Consider the following 13,741-nt stretch of genomic DNA (forward strand, 5'->3'; position numbering starts at 1 on the left):
TGAAACTTAGCACTCAGACATCGGTTGTTGAAACTAAAGTGAAATCAAAATCTTTTTATATTTTTCTGAAACATAATGCAGTAAAGAAATATTTACAAACATATTTACAGACAATATTTTTGTTTGAGTTCGTGTCAGAGGATCATATCAGTTTTTAACAAATCACTAGTACCGTTAAGCTTTAAACACTTTCAGTTCTAAACGATTCAGTCTTACAGGTGAATGTACACTAATGATATCTGTAAACGGGTAATACGAGACCATGAGAGCTCAGGCTATTGCTTCCGCAAAATCAGAGAGATGATGGCTCGTCATTAGGTGTGTCCCGTTTGGGGATCTTTTCTTCAACAACACATGATTAGTATTTTTCAATGTTTCATCATTTTTATGCTGAGGGTGGGTTTTATGATTAAAGCAATGCAAAGTATTATACGAGGACTAGGATATTGCTCCCGCAAAATCAGAAGTCCCGCTATAATACCCCAGATATCATCACATACAAAGACCTAGTATGTTAGAAATAGAAAGCCCTTCAAACAAGATTTCAGGGGTTACCTATATATCCGAGAGATGTTCCCCACGAGATAAGTAAAGGATTGATATTTAGGTTTATATCTCGAAAACAATATACTAAGCATGTAAAAACCTACTGGCATATCATCAGTGAGACCGTTTATCACATTAAAACATTCCATTTCTTTAGCGTACTGTGATTGTCTACTGATGTACTATAATTACCTCTTTTTACACAAAAACTTTTTTTTCGAATTTTATCATGTTTTTGGCTTTTTCAAATTTTCAAATGTTTTTGTATTTTCTGAAATATTCTTACTCCCCTAAAATGCAAAACCATTTAAAGAAAATTTGACAAACCGACACTGATAGCTTTGTCACGCCATCCATTTTCTGCTTAATGTGTACCGAATTTCATGAAAAGCAGTAAATACCCCCATGAGTTACAACACATTGATCTTTTACAGTTTGAAAACCGTTTTTCAATCTTGTGAAATTAATCATGTTTGTTCCGCCGTGAGGGTTTCGGCATATTCAAGTAAAATATTTTTGAATTTTTATTTTTATTTTTTTGACAAAATAAAAACATATTTTTGGTTTTTAAATTTTTCAATTTTTAGGGTTTTTGAAATATGGTTTATTTATGTACAGAAAACAAACAAACTCCCTGTTTCAACCAACACAGGGTTCAATAGCCTTCTCTTCCTGTTGTGCTAGGCTGCTCCGATTTCCATTCTCACAATCTTCAGTTTTCTTGAGCACCTGCACATTCAACTAATTCAATCACCTGAACAAGTTAGCCCAGGTCTGCTTGACCTTAGGCATTTCAACACAATATATTTCATTCAACTTTGGAAAATCTTTGTCTTCTTTCACAAAGACTTTATCAATTTTGACTTCAAATTTTTCGTCGTTTACCGAAGTCATTTGTTTCTTAACAAACCATGTTTGACCTTTTGGAGTCCCTCTTTTATAAAAATGTGAATCTTTTTGAACATTTTGATTTTGAACAATATTTGATTTCCAAAACTGTTGGGGTTTTGTTATATCAACTGATATTCTCCAACTTTGTGTTGTTCTTAATCTGGGTGTGTGAGAATTCCAGGTCTGTCTTGAATCGAACCTTTTCGGGTTTGATTTCCAAGTTTGATTTGAAGCAAACTTGTTTGTATTGTATCTCCAAGTTTGTTTCGAATCAAATCTGGTTGACCTTTGTTTCACATCCTTAGATTTCTGTTTTTGAACATCATCAGGCTTCTTTTTCGTCTCAACATCAACAGGTTTCAGATTTGGACACTTGCGAGCAAGATGTCCTGTTTGATCACATTTGAAACATGTTCTTTTGGACACATCTTTGACCTGTGGTTGTTGCTTTTTCTTTTAAGCATAGAACTCTTCATTAGACTGTCGTCTAAATTGGAGTTCTTTCTCTTCTTCGGAACTTGTTCCGGGAACAAAATTCATTTTTGCCTGATAATTTGGCGTTTCATTTTTCTTCCAATTCTGTTTCTTTTTATAACCCAACCCAGCCTTCATGTTTTTCTTCATGTAACCAGGTTTGTTATAAAAAGTTTTGTGACCTTTTCCCGCAAATTTTGAAATCTCAGACTTTTCAATCTCAACCATCTTGAAAACTTTGTCAATCTTTTCTGAAATCACATTCTGAATCGGGAATACAATATCTAAGAATAATTTGTCTGATCATGGTATAAACCAATCCTTTTGAATCATCATTCATATTTTTCTCAGATTTTGAGTTTTTCAGATATTCTTCATGAAAACTACCTTCATTTCCATCCTGTGATTCAGATTTACCTTTTTCAACCGACTCTTCTTTCAACATACTTTCAACGACCTTACCTACCACCTCTGAATCACTAGAATCATCAGATTTGGAATAGGTTATGTCAATGTTATCTGGCAATTGATCTACCATGTTGAAAGCTTTTTTGACCTTTTCATCATCATAAAATGCAAACTTTTCCGGTGGTGGAACTTGATGAAATTCTGAGCCAATGCCCTTTTTGTTTTGCTCAGAATCTTTTCCATCCGGTTTTATATTGAAAATTCTTTCAAGCACATATGACGACGCATGATAACTTTTTAACTTGTTGTTATCCTGTTCTAAATCAGCAATCTGACGCTTAAGCTTAGCAACATCCTCAATATAAGAATTTACAACTTGTTGCTTTATTTCATACTGTTGCTTAAACATATTAGTTGTTTCAGAACAGTAATTCAATCGTGATTGAACAAATTTCATTTCACTTTTCACCTTTTCATATGACTCTTTTGTAATGTGATATGCCAATTTTATTGAATCATATTCTTTTTTTATTTCTTGACAAACATTTTCCTTTTGAGAACATTCTTCCGTTATTTTCAAAACTTTTTCTTTCAAATTTTCATTTTCTTTTTCTAATTTTTTACATTTTTCTAAAAGTTTTTCATCATTTTATTTTTAAACTTTTTCATTTTCTAACATTTCTTTGTATTTATTTTTGAAAACTTCTTCGATTTTGGTGAATTCAAGATCTCTTGTTCTGAACTTTTCGTCTTTCTCAGTACAAGCACTGCACGTTTCCATGCATTTCTTGCACTGTTCAACGATTTTGATTTGAGTTTCAGAATCAGAATTTACCTCAGTGATTGGCACCTCGGTGTTTACTGCAACTTCCGATTGATCAGCAACTTTCTTTTTCTCATTACCAGCACCAGCATCACTCTTTACTTCACCCGAACTTTCTAGCTTCTCCTCAGCTTCTTCAGCTTGCTGTTCTTCTGTAACAACTTCTTTTTCAACAACTCTTTCTTCTACCTTATCTTCCTCTTCTATCTTTGCATGCTCCACTTTCACAGCTTCATCTTTAGCTTCTTCAACAACTTTCTTCAAATTGTTCACCATCTCATCAACATTCTTCTTCATTCTCTCTTCATCCCTCTTCCTCAGACTTGAAATCATAACATCTCTAAGATGTTTTTCAAACTTTTTCACATATGTTTTATCCTTTCCAACATTTGTATAGTACTCAACGGATCGAGGGATTTCCAAAAGAACATCATCAAAAACTATGTCCTTTTTGGGAACAACAGGTTCACCATTTCTGTTGACATAGCACTCTCGCTTCTTATCCCATCTCTTATTGCTGACAGCACTCTCATACTCTTCTTGCATTTCAACCATTCTATTCCAAGCAATATTTCTTTCTCGGTATGTTTTTTCACTCAGAATCTCTTCTCTTGTTTTCTCTTTGATTTCAGCAACAAAAGCATAATGTTTGCCTTGTGATATTTTTCTGCCATGAGCAGTGACTTTATCATCAACACAATCTTCTTCATTTCTTTTCTTGATCACACCCGCCAATCCTGAATCAGGTGGAATGTATTTGTCCCAACTGAAACCTTTTGTGACAACTGTGTTCTGTAAGCATCGTATAATGTAAAACAATGTTGATTATCAATAAAACAATGTGCTTTGGTGTTATTATGTGTGTATTTTTGTTTGATGATTTTACAATTTGATTCGATTCCGATTTCAAGCTTTAAATCACTTTCTGGAGGGTTATACGCAAAAACTGGTGCATAAACGCAATCAGTTTAACGCAATGTACACTCCGGAACTATGACGTGAGCCAAACATACCGTAAATATCCTTTACATAACTTAGAAATAAGTTTCGAAGGATTCGGTATGGCAAAAACATGTTTATTTGAACTAAAGGACTATTTACGACAAAACTGCGAAAATATTTTGTAATGATTAAAATTTTATTTTAATCAGGTTCGTGATGAAAAATAAATTAAAACGCCTAAAAGCGTTATTTTTCAAAGTTTAAGCGCGTACCGTGTGTTTCTGCGCGACACAGTGCTTCTACTGCAAAACGCTGACAACGCAGCCAGTCTTGGCAACTGAAATTTATTTCAGCAATATTTTGGCAGGTTTATTTTTGAAGAATAATAAAAATAATTTAGAACGCCATAAACCGGGATTTAAACGCTAGATAAAATACCCGGTATCCAGTTAAACACCCGTTTTAGCCTACATATAGCATATTTATATAAAACGTTGTACATGGTGTCACACCCCGACCACGTAAAACAACAAAACGTGGCGGAAACGTCGGGGAGTGTTGTAACAGAATCATTGTTTCACAACCATGGATTAAATAGTTTTGTTTTATTGAATTATTGAATTCAATGTTTTGGTACAATTTAGAATAATATAAATAATTGTTTCTCAGTTTTAAGTCGCTAAGGCACAAGTCCATCCTATATGTAGCGTGCATCAACAATCATCACATAGCAGTACCTGAAACATATATGAAAATATGGTACGTCAGCATAAAAATGCCTGTGAGTAACATAGGGTTTTGTGTATTAGATTCATGGCTTTAGATAGTACGAGAAAAGGTTTTATGTTTTCAAAATAGCCATGAATCTAATGTAAAAGTTTTGTTTCTGAAAATGTGTCGTTTTGGAAAACGGGTTTATAGTATAGACAAAAATATACTTTGGTTTTGAAAAGTTTGTACAAATAGTATATCATAGTATACGTTAGTTTGGAAATAGTTAAATGGATAGTATATCAAAATATACTTTAGTAATTAAAATAATAGTTTTGGTAGTATATCTCAAGTATACTTTGGTTTAAGAATAAAAGTATTGGTAGTATATCAAATTATACTTTGGTTTGTAAATAGCATATCAACTATGCTTTGGTTAAAAGTAGCATATCAACTATGCTTTAGATAGTATATCAAAATATACTTTAGTTTAAAATAACAAAGTTGGTAGTATATCAAACTATACTTTGGTAAACAATAGCATATCAAACTATGCTTTGGTTTAAAAATAGCATATCAACTATGCTTTGGTTTAAAAATAACAAAGTAGGTGTGTTAAAACATATGTTGGATTTTTGTACATAGTATATCAAAATATACTTTGGTAGATCACATTTGAGAGCACATCAAACTATACTTTTGTAGTATATCGACATATACAAAGAGAGTGTGATTTGGTATTCAACAAAGCCTTAGTGTATCAAACTACACTTTGGAGACTATAGAAATACCACGAAGGCAATTTCTATTTGGTTAAAATTTGGTTTCTGACATTCCATACAACAGGAACGGGGTGTCTAGTCATATAGCGCTATATCATACTACCAATCGGCTGGGTGAATGTATAAAAATGGTACAATCCAACAATTTGTTTATTAAGTTTTGGAAAAATCAGTGTTTAAACCATAGGTAATTGTTTAATTTGTCGACAGAATATGTATTAAGCATGTGTAATCATATAGTTTAAAATCAGGAAAATAACAGATACGCATATATGTTTCACCCCAAAACAATTGAAAACAGTAAAAGAGGGGACTATGTACTCACTTGAGATTGCAAGTATCCTTGATTAAGTGTCCTAACAAAGCTCGGGAAATCAAGGAATCAAGTGGCACCTAGTATGGATCACTATATTAAACAATCGGATCCTAAATCGGAAGATAGGATAGAATGAGGTTCTATAAATCAAATGAGTATTTGAACTCATATGGTATGATTTAATAGTCCCAACATTCTGATTGAAAGGCCTACCTAAGTGCTTTTGACCCGTTTCGACCCATTATGGTAACATAAGCCACTATAATGCGTCGTTAGCGTAAAACTATGTTCGGATGGTAATCTATGTGCTATGTCAAGTCTTACATGCCCAATTATCCCTAAACATGTTACTAAATCAGATTACTTGTCAAAAATATGTTCACATAGTCAAATTACGGATTCTAGCTTCAAAAGGGCATTTTGGTCATTTACTATGGGCATACAAGCTAACTAGCAAATGACTAACCAATCCTATGTGATCATAAGGTTATAACCTCAGTGGTTATTCCCTATGAAATTATGATCACTAACTAAGCTTGGTCGGATCCAAAGATCGACCAAACGGGTCGGGTTCGAAAGGCTAAGCGGTTGTTTAGACCGCTTACCTTACGACCCTAAACAAGCACTAAACTAATAGTGTCGAGTTAAACATGTCAAAACATGTCTAACCTACTGATTTGGTATCAAAACAAAGCGTTTTGATACCCTAAAGTAGTTCCGTTGCAAAATGCGTGCTAAAACGCATTTTGACCGAAACTTTGACTCGACACTACAACTAGTTAACGTGGTAATCAGCGGCTATAATCACGAAGGATTATAACTATCGTGATTACAATCACGTTTCAAAGTTCAATTGAACTTTGACTTGACCAATTGATGGTCAAAACCGAAAGTCAAACTGTTGGCCAAACTGTTTGACTTTCTGCACTACATAAGGAAAAAGCAAGAAAAAGAATGAAAGAAGCTCACTTAAGGTCCTTGCTATCTTTTCTACAAGAAGACAAAGTCCCAATAAGCTTAGAAGATAGCTCCAAAGCAGATGTGAAGAGAGAATGAGAAGAAATGAGCAAAGAATGAAGGAGTTTGGATGGCTATTTATACTTGTGGTGAGTTAATAGGATCATCACAAGTGTTTTGCTTGGTCATTAAGCATTAATCCTAGCCATACATGTGTTACAAGCTGATTAGAGCCTTGGTGAACACACAAACTTGCCCACCACACAAAGAAATTGCACAAACAGCCCTTGAATTTGCAAACTGTTGCTGAAAATGAACTTTCTGCCCAGATGTGGCACTCGCGTAGCGCGACGGCATAGGCAGGAGGGCTCGCGCTACGCTACCATGCATCAGGTTCAGCAAAGTTTCAAAATTGACAGAAATGGTCCCTGCACGTGTTTAAAGCCTTTTTCGATGCGCTTAAACCCCGTTAACCTCATTTCAAGGCTCTAAAATGAAGTTAAAGCATAGGGGACCTGAGATATGCTCGAAAACATCACGGATGTCGGTTCGTTTGGTCGTACGATCGCGTTGTTCGGTTATTTACGACGAAACTCAAACGGATGCGAAAACGAACCAAATTAAGCGACGAATGGAATTTTTGTATGGCGATCACTAAAATAAAAATATTTTAGTGTGTAAAAAATTTTGGATGTCCAGATGTGGTCAGAACGTAAGATATGCGCGAAAATGCAAACTTACGCCATTTTTGACACTTTTAGTCCCTGAAAGATCACATAAGCATGTTTTCGCACACCGAACCACTCAAAGCTTGTTTCTAAGCTATGATTAGGTTATATATGGTATGTTTAACTTATGATCAAGTTCCGGACTATTCGTTACCTTACGAATCGGTATAGTTTCGCAGTTTGACGCAAATAGTCCCTGCGATTGAATAAACTTGTTTTTGCCATACCAAACCTTCCAAAACTTATTTCTAAGTTATGTAAAGGTCATTTAAGGTATGTTAAGCCTATTTCACTATTCCGGAGTGTTTGTCGCGCTAAACTGATTACGTTTACGCACCAGTGCGCATCTAACTTTCCAGAAAGCGATTTAAAGCTCGGAATTGAACAAAAATTGATATGTGAAAAGGATACACATTTTTATACAAATCCCAGGTATGAAACACAATGTTTCATAGGTTTGGCATTTGTTTGGTGTTCGAGGTGACACAGGTGTCACAGTCTCCCCTACTTTAGGAAATTTCGTCCCGAAATTTAATTCTAGAGGAAACTTGTGAAGACAACTGTGATCGTTTCGCTTTCGAATGAATCCTCAGTTTCCCAAGTAAAACTCTAGGTCACGTTTTGATTCTTAGCGAATCTGTTAACTGCCAAAATGTCGTTGTTGTAGTAACGAAAACATGGGGTTTTGAGCAACGGATAGGAGAATGTTTCCTATGAAGACTATTATAGGAAACTTGTGTGTGCTCGAAATCAGAGTCGGAGAATGCAAAATAAGATTGACATTGGTCAAGGTCCAGGACTTCTAGCAATTTAAATAACGCTACTTTCGCAATGTAATAAGGAACACTTATATATAGGAAGTACCAGCGGCGTATCCACCATGCCCTTTTACATTGCTCCCGTCTCGTTATTCTCATCACTATAGGTCTTAACACATGACAAAACTTGCTGTGGTTTCTGTGCACTGAATTCCATAGTTACGTATGCATCCATAATTACGTAATTCCTTGCACAGTCCGCACAGTTCATTTCATAATGTGTGGGGTAAAATCAATCGAATAACCATGAAATGATTTGACTAGACCACCAAAGGATCTTTTTAACTAGATCAATGAACGATCCTTTTAATCAGATCAACACATGATCTTCCTTAACTAGACCGTTGTATGATCTCTTTAAATAGACCACTTAAGGGATCTTTATAACTCAGAACCAAATAACCGTTTTGAATCAGCACTTTGGAATCCAAGGTTCTTACTATTTGCATAGAAGCCCCTTAAGGATTTAAGACAGTACTTTGAGTATCCTTCTGAGAATCTAACATATGAAAATACGGAAGATTCCACCAGAACTTAGATAACGAGCTTTGGAGTTACACATAAACACAAAATCACCAAATTGTGTATTCGTTAATTTAGTTATTAGCTCGTTTGTGAATTTGAGGTACACTAGAAATCCAATCACGGACTTCAATTAGTACTTTAAAATGTCCTCAAGAATCTAACTATGAAGATAGGAAGGTCTTATAAGGATTTGGAATTTGTTTCTGTCGTGTTATAACATTCGTATTAGGATAAATAAAAAATCCAATTAAGGACTTACGATAGCACCTTTATCAAATCAAAGATTTGAAATGGTACTTCAAGTATCTGATTAAGGATTGCACCTGTACTTTGTTTCTTAAAAGAAACTAGTACTTAGGATTTTTGGGGAGATCACAAATGATCATAGAATGAAGGAACCACACGAGTAGTTTGCTTTGTTAGGAACACAGTTCCTTGGAGTGAATATCGTAGGGGTATGTCAACACACACACCATCGGATCAGTTTTGGAAATAAAATTGGAACAACCATTTTATTTATAATAACTGAATTGTCTCAAATGTCAAAAGATAACAAACAAAGGAAATACAAAAGTCTAGTTATTCACTGCTGCATTGTCATTTGCATTTGCCTCGTTTATGTTGAATACTCGTCCACGTGCTGGATTTGTATTAACAAGTCTCGGGCATTTGTTCCGGTAGTGAGTAAGATCACCACAGTTATAGCACAATCCAGGTGGAAACTGTGCTTGAACAGCAGCAGGATTTACAGCATTCTGGTTTTGGATAACATGACGACATGTATTGACCAAGTGTCCCAAACGCCCACAGTGGGTACACTTCTGACACGGTGTCTGATTCACATGATGACGGTTGCATTTGTTGCACAAGGGTGCAGTACCAACATAGTTCTTCCTAGCACGAGGCTGTGCTGGCTGATTTGGTGCAACCTGATCATTCTGAGCAACTACTGCGAAGTTTTGTGAAGCCTTACGCTTCTTCGACTTCTTAGAGGACTCGGTCTGTTTATCCTTTGGTTTATCTTGTGCTGTCTTATCAGATGGTCTTGGATCGCCTTTTCGGAAAAGCTTACCCTTCCTGATTTGAGATTCAGTCAGGGTAGCAGATAGTTCAATGGCTTGTCTGACGGTAGTAGGGTTGCTACCAGTAACAATATCCTGAACTGGATCAGGAAGGCCATCGATGTATCTTTCAATTGCCTTATCCAAAGGCGTAAGCATGGTAGGACATAACAGACTCAATTCCTCGTATCGATCAGTGTAGGCTCGATGTTCACCGCTGTCTTGTTTGAGATCATCAAATTCCCGTTCCAAAGCCCTAAGCTCATGACGAGGACAGAATTCCTTCATCATTAGAGCCCGAAGCTCTTCCCAGGTTTGTGCCATTGCTACATCGGCACCTCGATCCCTCATTATGCCGTTCCACCATGTGAGTGCTCTCTTCTGGAACACACTTGACGCGAACTCAACTTTTCGCTCGTTTGGGCATTGCACATGACGAAACGTGTTTTCGAGACTCTCAAACCACTGTAGGAGCCCCGTGGCCCCTTCAGACCTAGTAAATGTGAGTGGCTTAGCTGAGTTGAATGTCTTAAAGGTGCACTGAACATTGTTATTGTTTGCCTGATTTATCTAGGTGATAAGGTTCGGGAGTACAACAGCGAATTGCTGAGCGATTAAGGCTGTCAAGGCGGCATCCTGAGCTTGATCACGTCGAGGAGGCATATTCTAAAAGGGCAAAGAAACATGAGGGAAAATCGAGTGAGATGCTATTGGATATTCAAAACTAGATGTTAAGAATATCGACAAAGCATAAGGATTGTGACCATTTGTTCGTTACTTAAAACAAACAAGCGACACTGTGACAAATCAAAGTAAATGGGTCAACATAATGTATCGCTGAAGACATGCTCGCCTATAAGTGAACACTCACCCCAAGAGTTCCCAGGTAAGAGTGACTGGTCCGATACTGCGGATTTGTACGAACACTTTAGCCTTAGAAAGAAAACTCAGGGTACAGGCATTCACTCTTCCAGTTTGCACGTGTTCACATTATTTAGACCCAAACTTTGACGGGATTTTGAAAACTCAAAAGGCACAAAGCTAAAGATGAATCAAACTGGAAGGGTTCAAAACCTTATAACAAAGGGTTCAAAACCTAGTAATTAATCATCCAAGGATAGATGATTAATTTTCGAAGCGGATTCGTTATTGTGTTATCGTTGTGGTTATCACCTAAGGATAGGTGAAGTGTATTGTTTTAAGACTAAACACAAGATAACTTGTGTTAGGGTCCTAGGAAGGTTATAGTCTAGGTCAAAGCATTACTAATAACCTAATTCCCTATAACCATTGGCTCTGATACCAACTTTTCTGTCACACCCCGACCACGTAAAACAACAAAACGTGGCGGAAACGTCGGGGAGTGTTGTAACAGAATCATTGTTTCACAACCATGGATTAAATAGTTTTGTTTTATTGAATTATTGAATTCAATGTTTTGGTACAATTTAGAATAATATAAATAATTGTTTCTCAGTTTTAAGTCGCTAAGGCACAAGTCCATCCTATATGTAGCGTGCATCAACAATCATCACATAGCAGTACCTGAAACATATATGAAAATATGGTACGTCAGCATAAAAATGCCTGTGAGTAACATAGGGTTTTGTGTATTAGATTCATGGCTTTAGATAGTACGAGAAAAGGTTTTATGTTTTCAAAATAGCCATGAATCTAATGTAAAAGTTTTGTTTCTGAAAATGTGTCGTTTTGGAAAACGGGTTTATAGTATAGACAAAAATATACTTTGGTTTTGAAAAGTTTGTACAAATAGTATATCATAGTATACGTTAGTTTGGAAATAGTTAAATGGATAGTATATCAAAATATACTTTAGTAATTAAAATAATAGTTTTGGTAGTATATCTCAAGTATACTTTGGTTTAAGAATAAAAGTATTGGTAGTATATCAAATTATACTTTGGTTTGTAAATAGCATATCAACTATGCTTTGGTTAAAAGTAGCATATCAACTATGCTTTAGATAGTATATCAAAATATACTTTAGTTTAAAATAACAAAGTTGGTAGTATATCAAACTATACTTTGGTAAACAGTAGCATATCAAACTATGCTTTGGTTTAAAAATAGCATATCAACTATGCTTTGGTTTAAAAATAACAAAGTAGGTGTGTTAAAACATATGTTGGATTTTTGTACATAGTATATCAAAATATACTTTGGTAGATCACATTTGAGAGCACATCAAACTGTACTTTTGTAGTATATCGACATATACAAAGAGAGTGTGATTTGGTATTCAACAAAGCCTTAGTGTATCAAACTACACTTTGGAGACTATAGAAATACCACGAAGGCAATTTCTATTTGGTTAAAATTTGGTTTCTGACATTCCATACAACAGGAATGGGGTGTCTAGTCCTATAGCGCTATATCATACTACCAATCGGCTGGGTGAATGTATAAAAATGGTACAATCCAACAATTTGTTTATTAAGTTTTGGAAAAATCAGTGTTTAAACCATAGGTAATTGTTTAATTTGTCGACAGAATATGTATTAAGCATGTGTAATCATATAGTTTAAAATCAGGAAAATAACAGATAGGCATATATGTTTCACCCCAAAACAATTGAAAATAGTAAAAGAGGGGACTATGTACTCACTTGAGATTGCAAGTATCCTTGATTAAGTGTCCTAACAAAGCTCGGGAAATCAAGGAATCAAGTGGCACCTAGTATGGATCACTATATTAAACAATCGGATCCTAAATCGGAAGATAGGATAGAATGAGGTTCTATAAATCAAATGAGTATTTGAACTCATATGGTATGATTTAATAGTCCCAACATTCTGATTGAAAGGCCTACCTAAGTGCTTTTGACCCGTTTCGACCCATTATGGTAACATAAGCCACTATAATGCGTCGTTAGCGTAAAACTATGTTTGGATGGTAATCTATGTGAAATGTCAAGTCTTACATGCCCAATTATCCCTAAACATGTTACTAAATCAGATTACTTGTCAAAAATATGTTCACATAGTCAAATTACGGATTCTAGCTTCAAAAGGGCATTTTGGTCATTTACTATGGGCATACAAGCTAACTAGCAAATGACTAACCAATCCTATGTGATCATAAGGTTATAACCTCAGTGGTTATTCCCTATGAAATTATGATCACTAACTAAGCTTGGTCGGATCCAAAGATCGACCAAACGGGTCGGGTTCGAAAGGCTAAGCGGTTGTTTAGACCGCTTACCTTACGACCCTAAACAAGCACTAAACTAATAGTGTCGAGTTAAACATGTCAAAACATGTCTAACCTACTGATTTGGTATCAAAACAAAGCGTTTTGATACCCTAAATTAGTTCCGTTGCAAAATGCGTGCTAAAACGCATTTTGACCGAAACTTTGACTCGACACTACAACTAGTTAACGTGGTAATCAGCGGCTATAATCACGAAGGATTATAACTATCGTGATTACAATCACGTTTCAAAGTTCAATTGAACTTTGACTTGACCAATTGATGGTCAAAACCGAAAGTCAAACTGTTGGCCAAACTGTTTGACTTTCTGCACTACATAAGGAAAAAGCAAGAAAAAGAATGAAAGAAGCTCACTTAAGGTCCTTGCTATCTTTTCTACAAGAAGACAAAGTCCCAATAAGCTTAGAAGAGAGCTCCAAAGCAGATGTGAAGAGAGAATGAGAAGAAATGAGCAAAGAATGAAGGAGTTTGGATGGCTATTTATACTTGTGGTGAGTTAATAGGATCATCACAAGTGTTTTGCTTGG

This window comes from Helianthus annuus, chromosome 12 (genome assembly GCF_002127325.2).
Source record: "Helianthus annuus cultivar XRQ/B chromosome 12, HanXRQr2.0-SUNRISE, whole genome shotgun sequence".
Taxonomy (NCBI): Eukaryota; Viridiplantae; Streptophyta; class Magnoliopsida; order Asterales; family Asteraceae; genus Helianthus; species Helianthus annuus.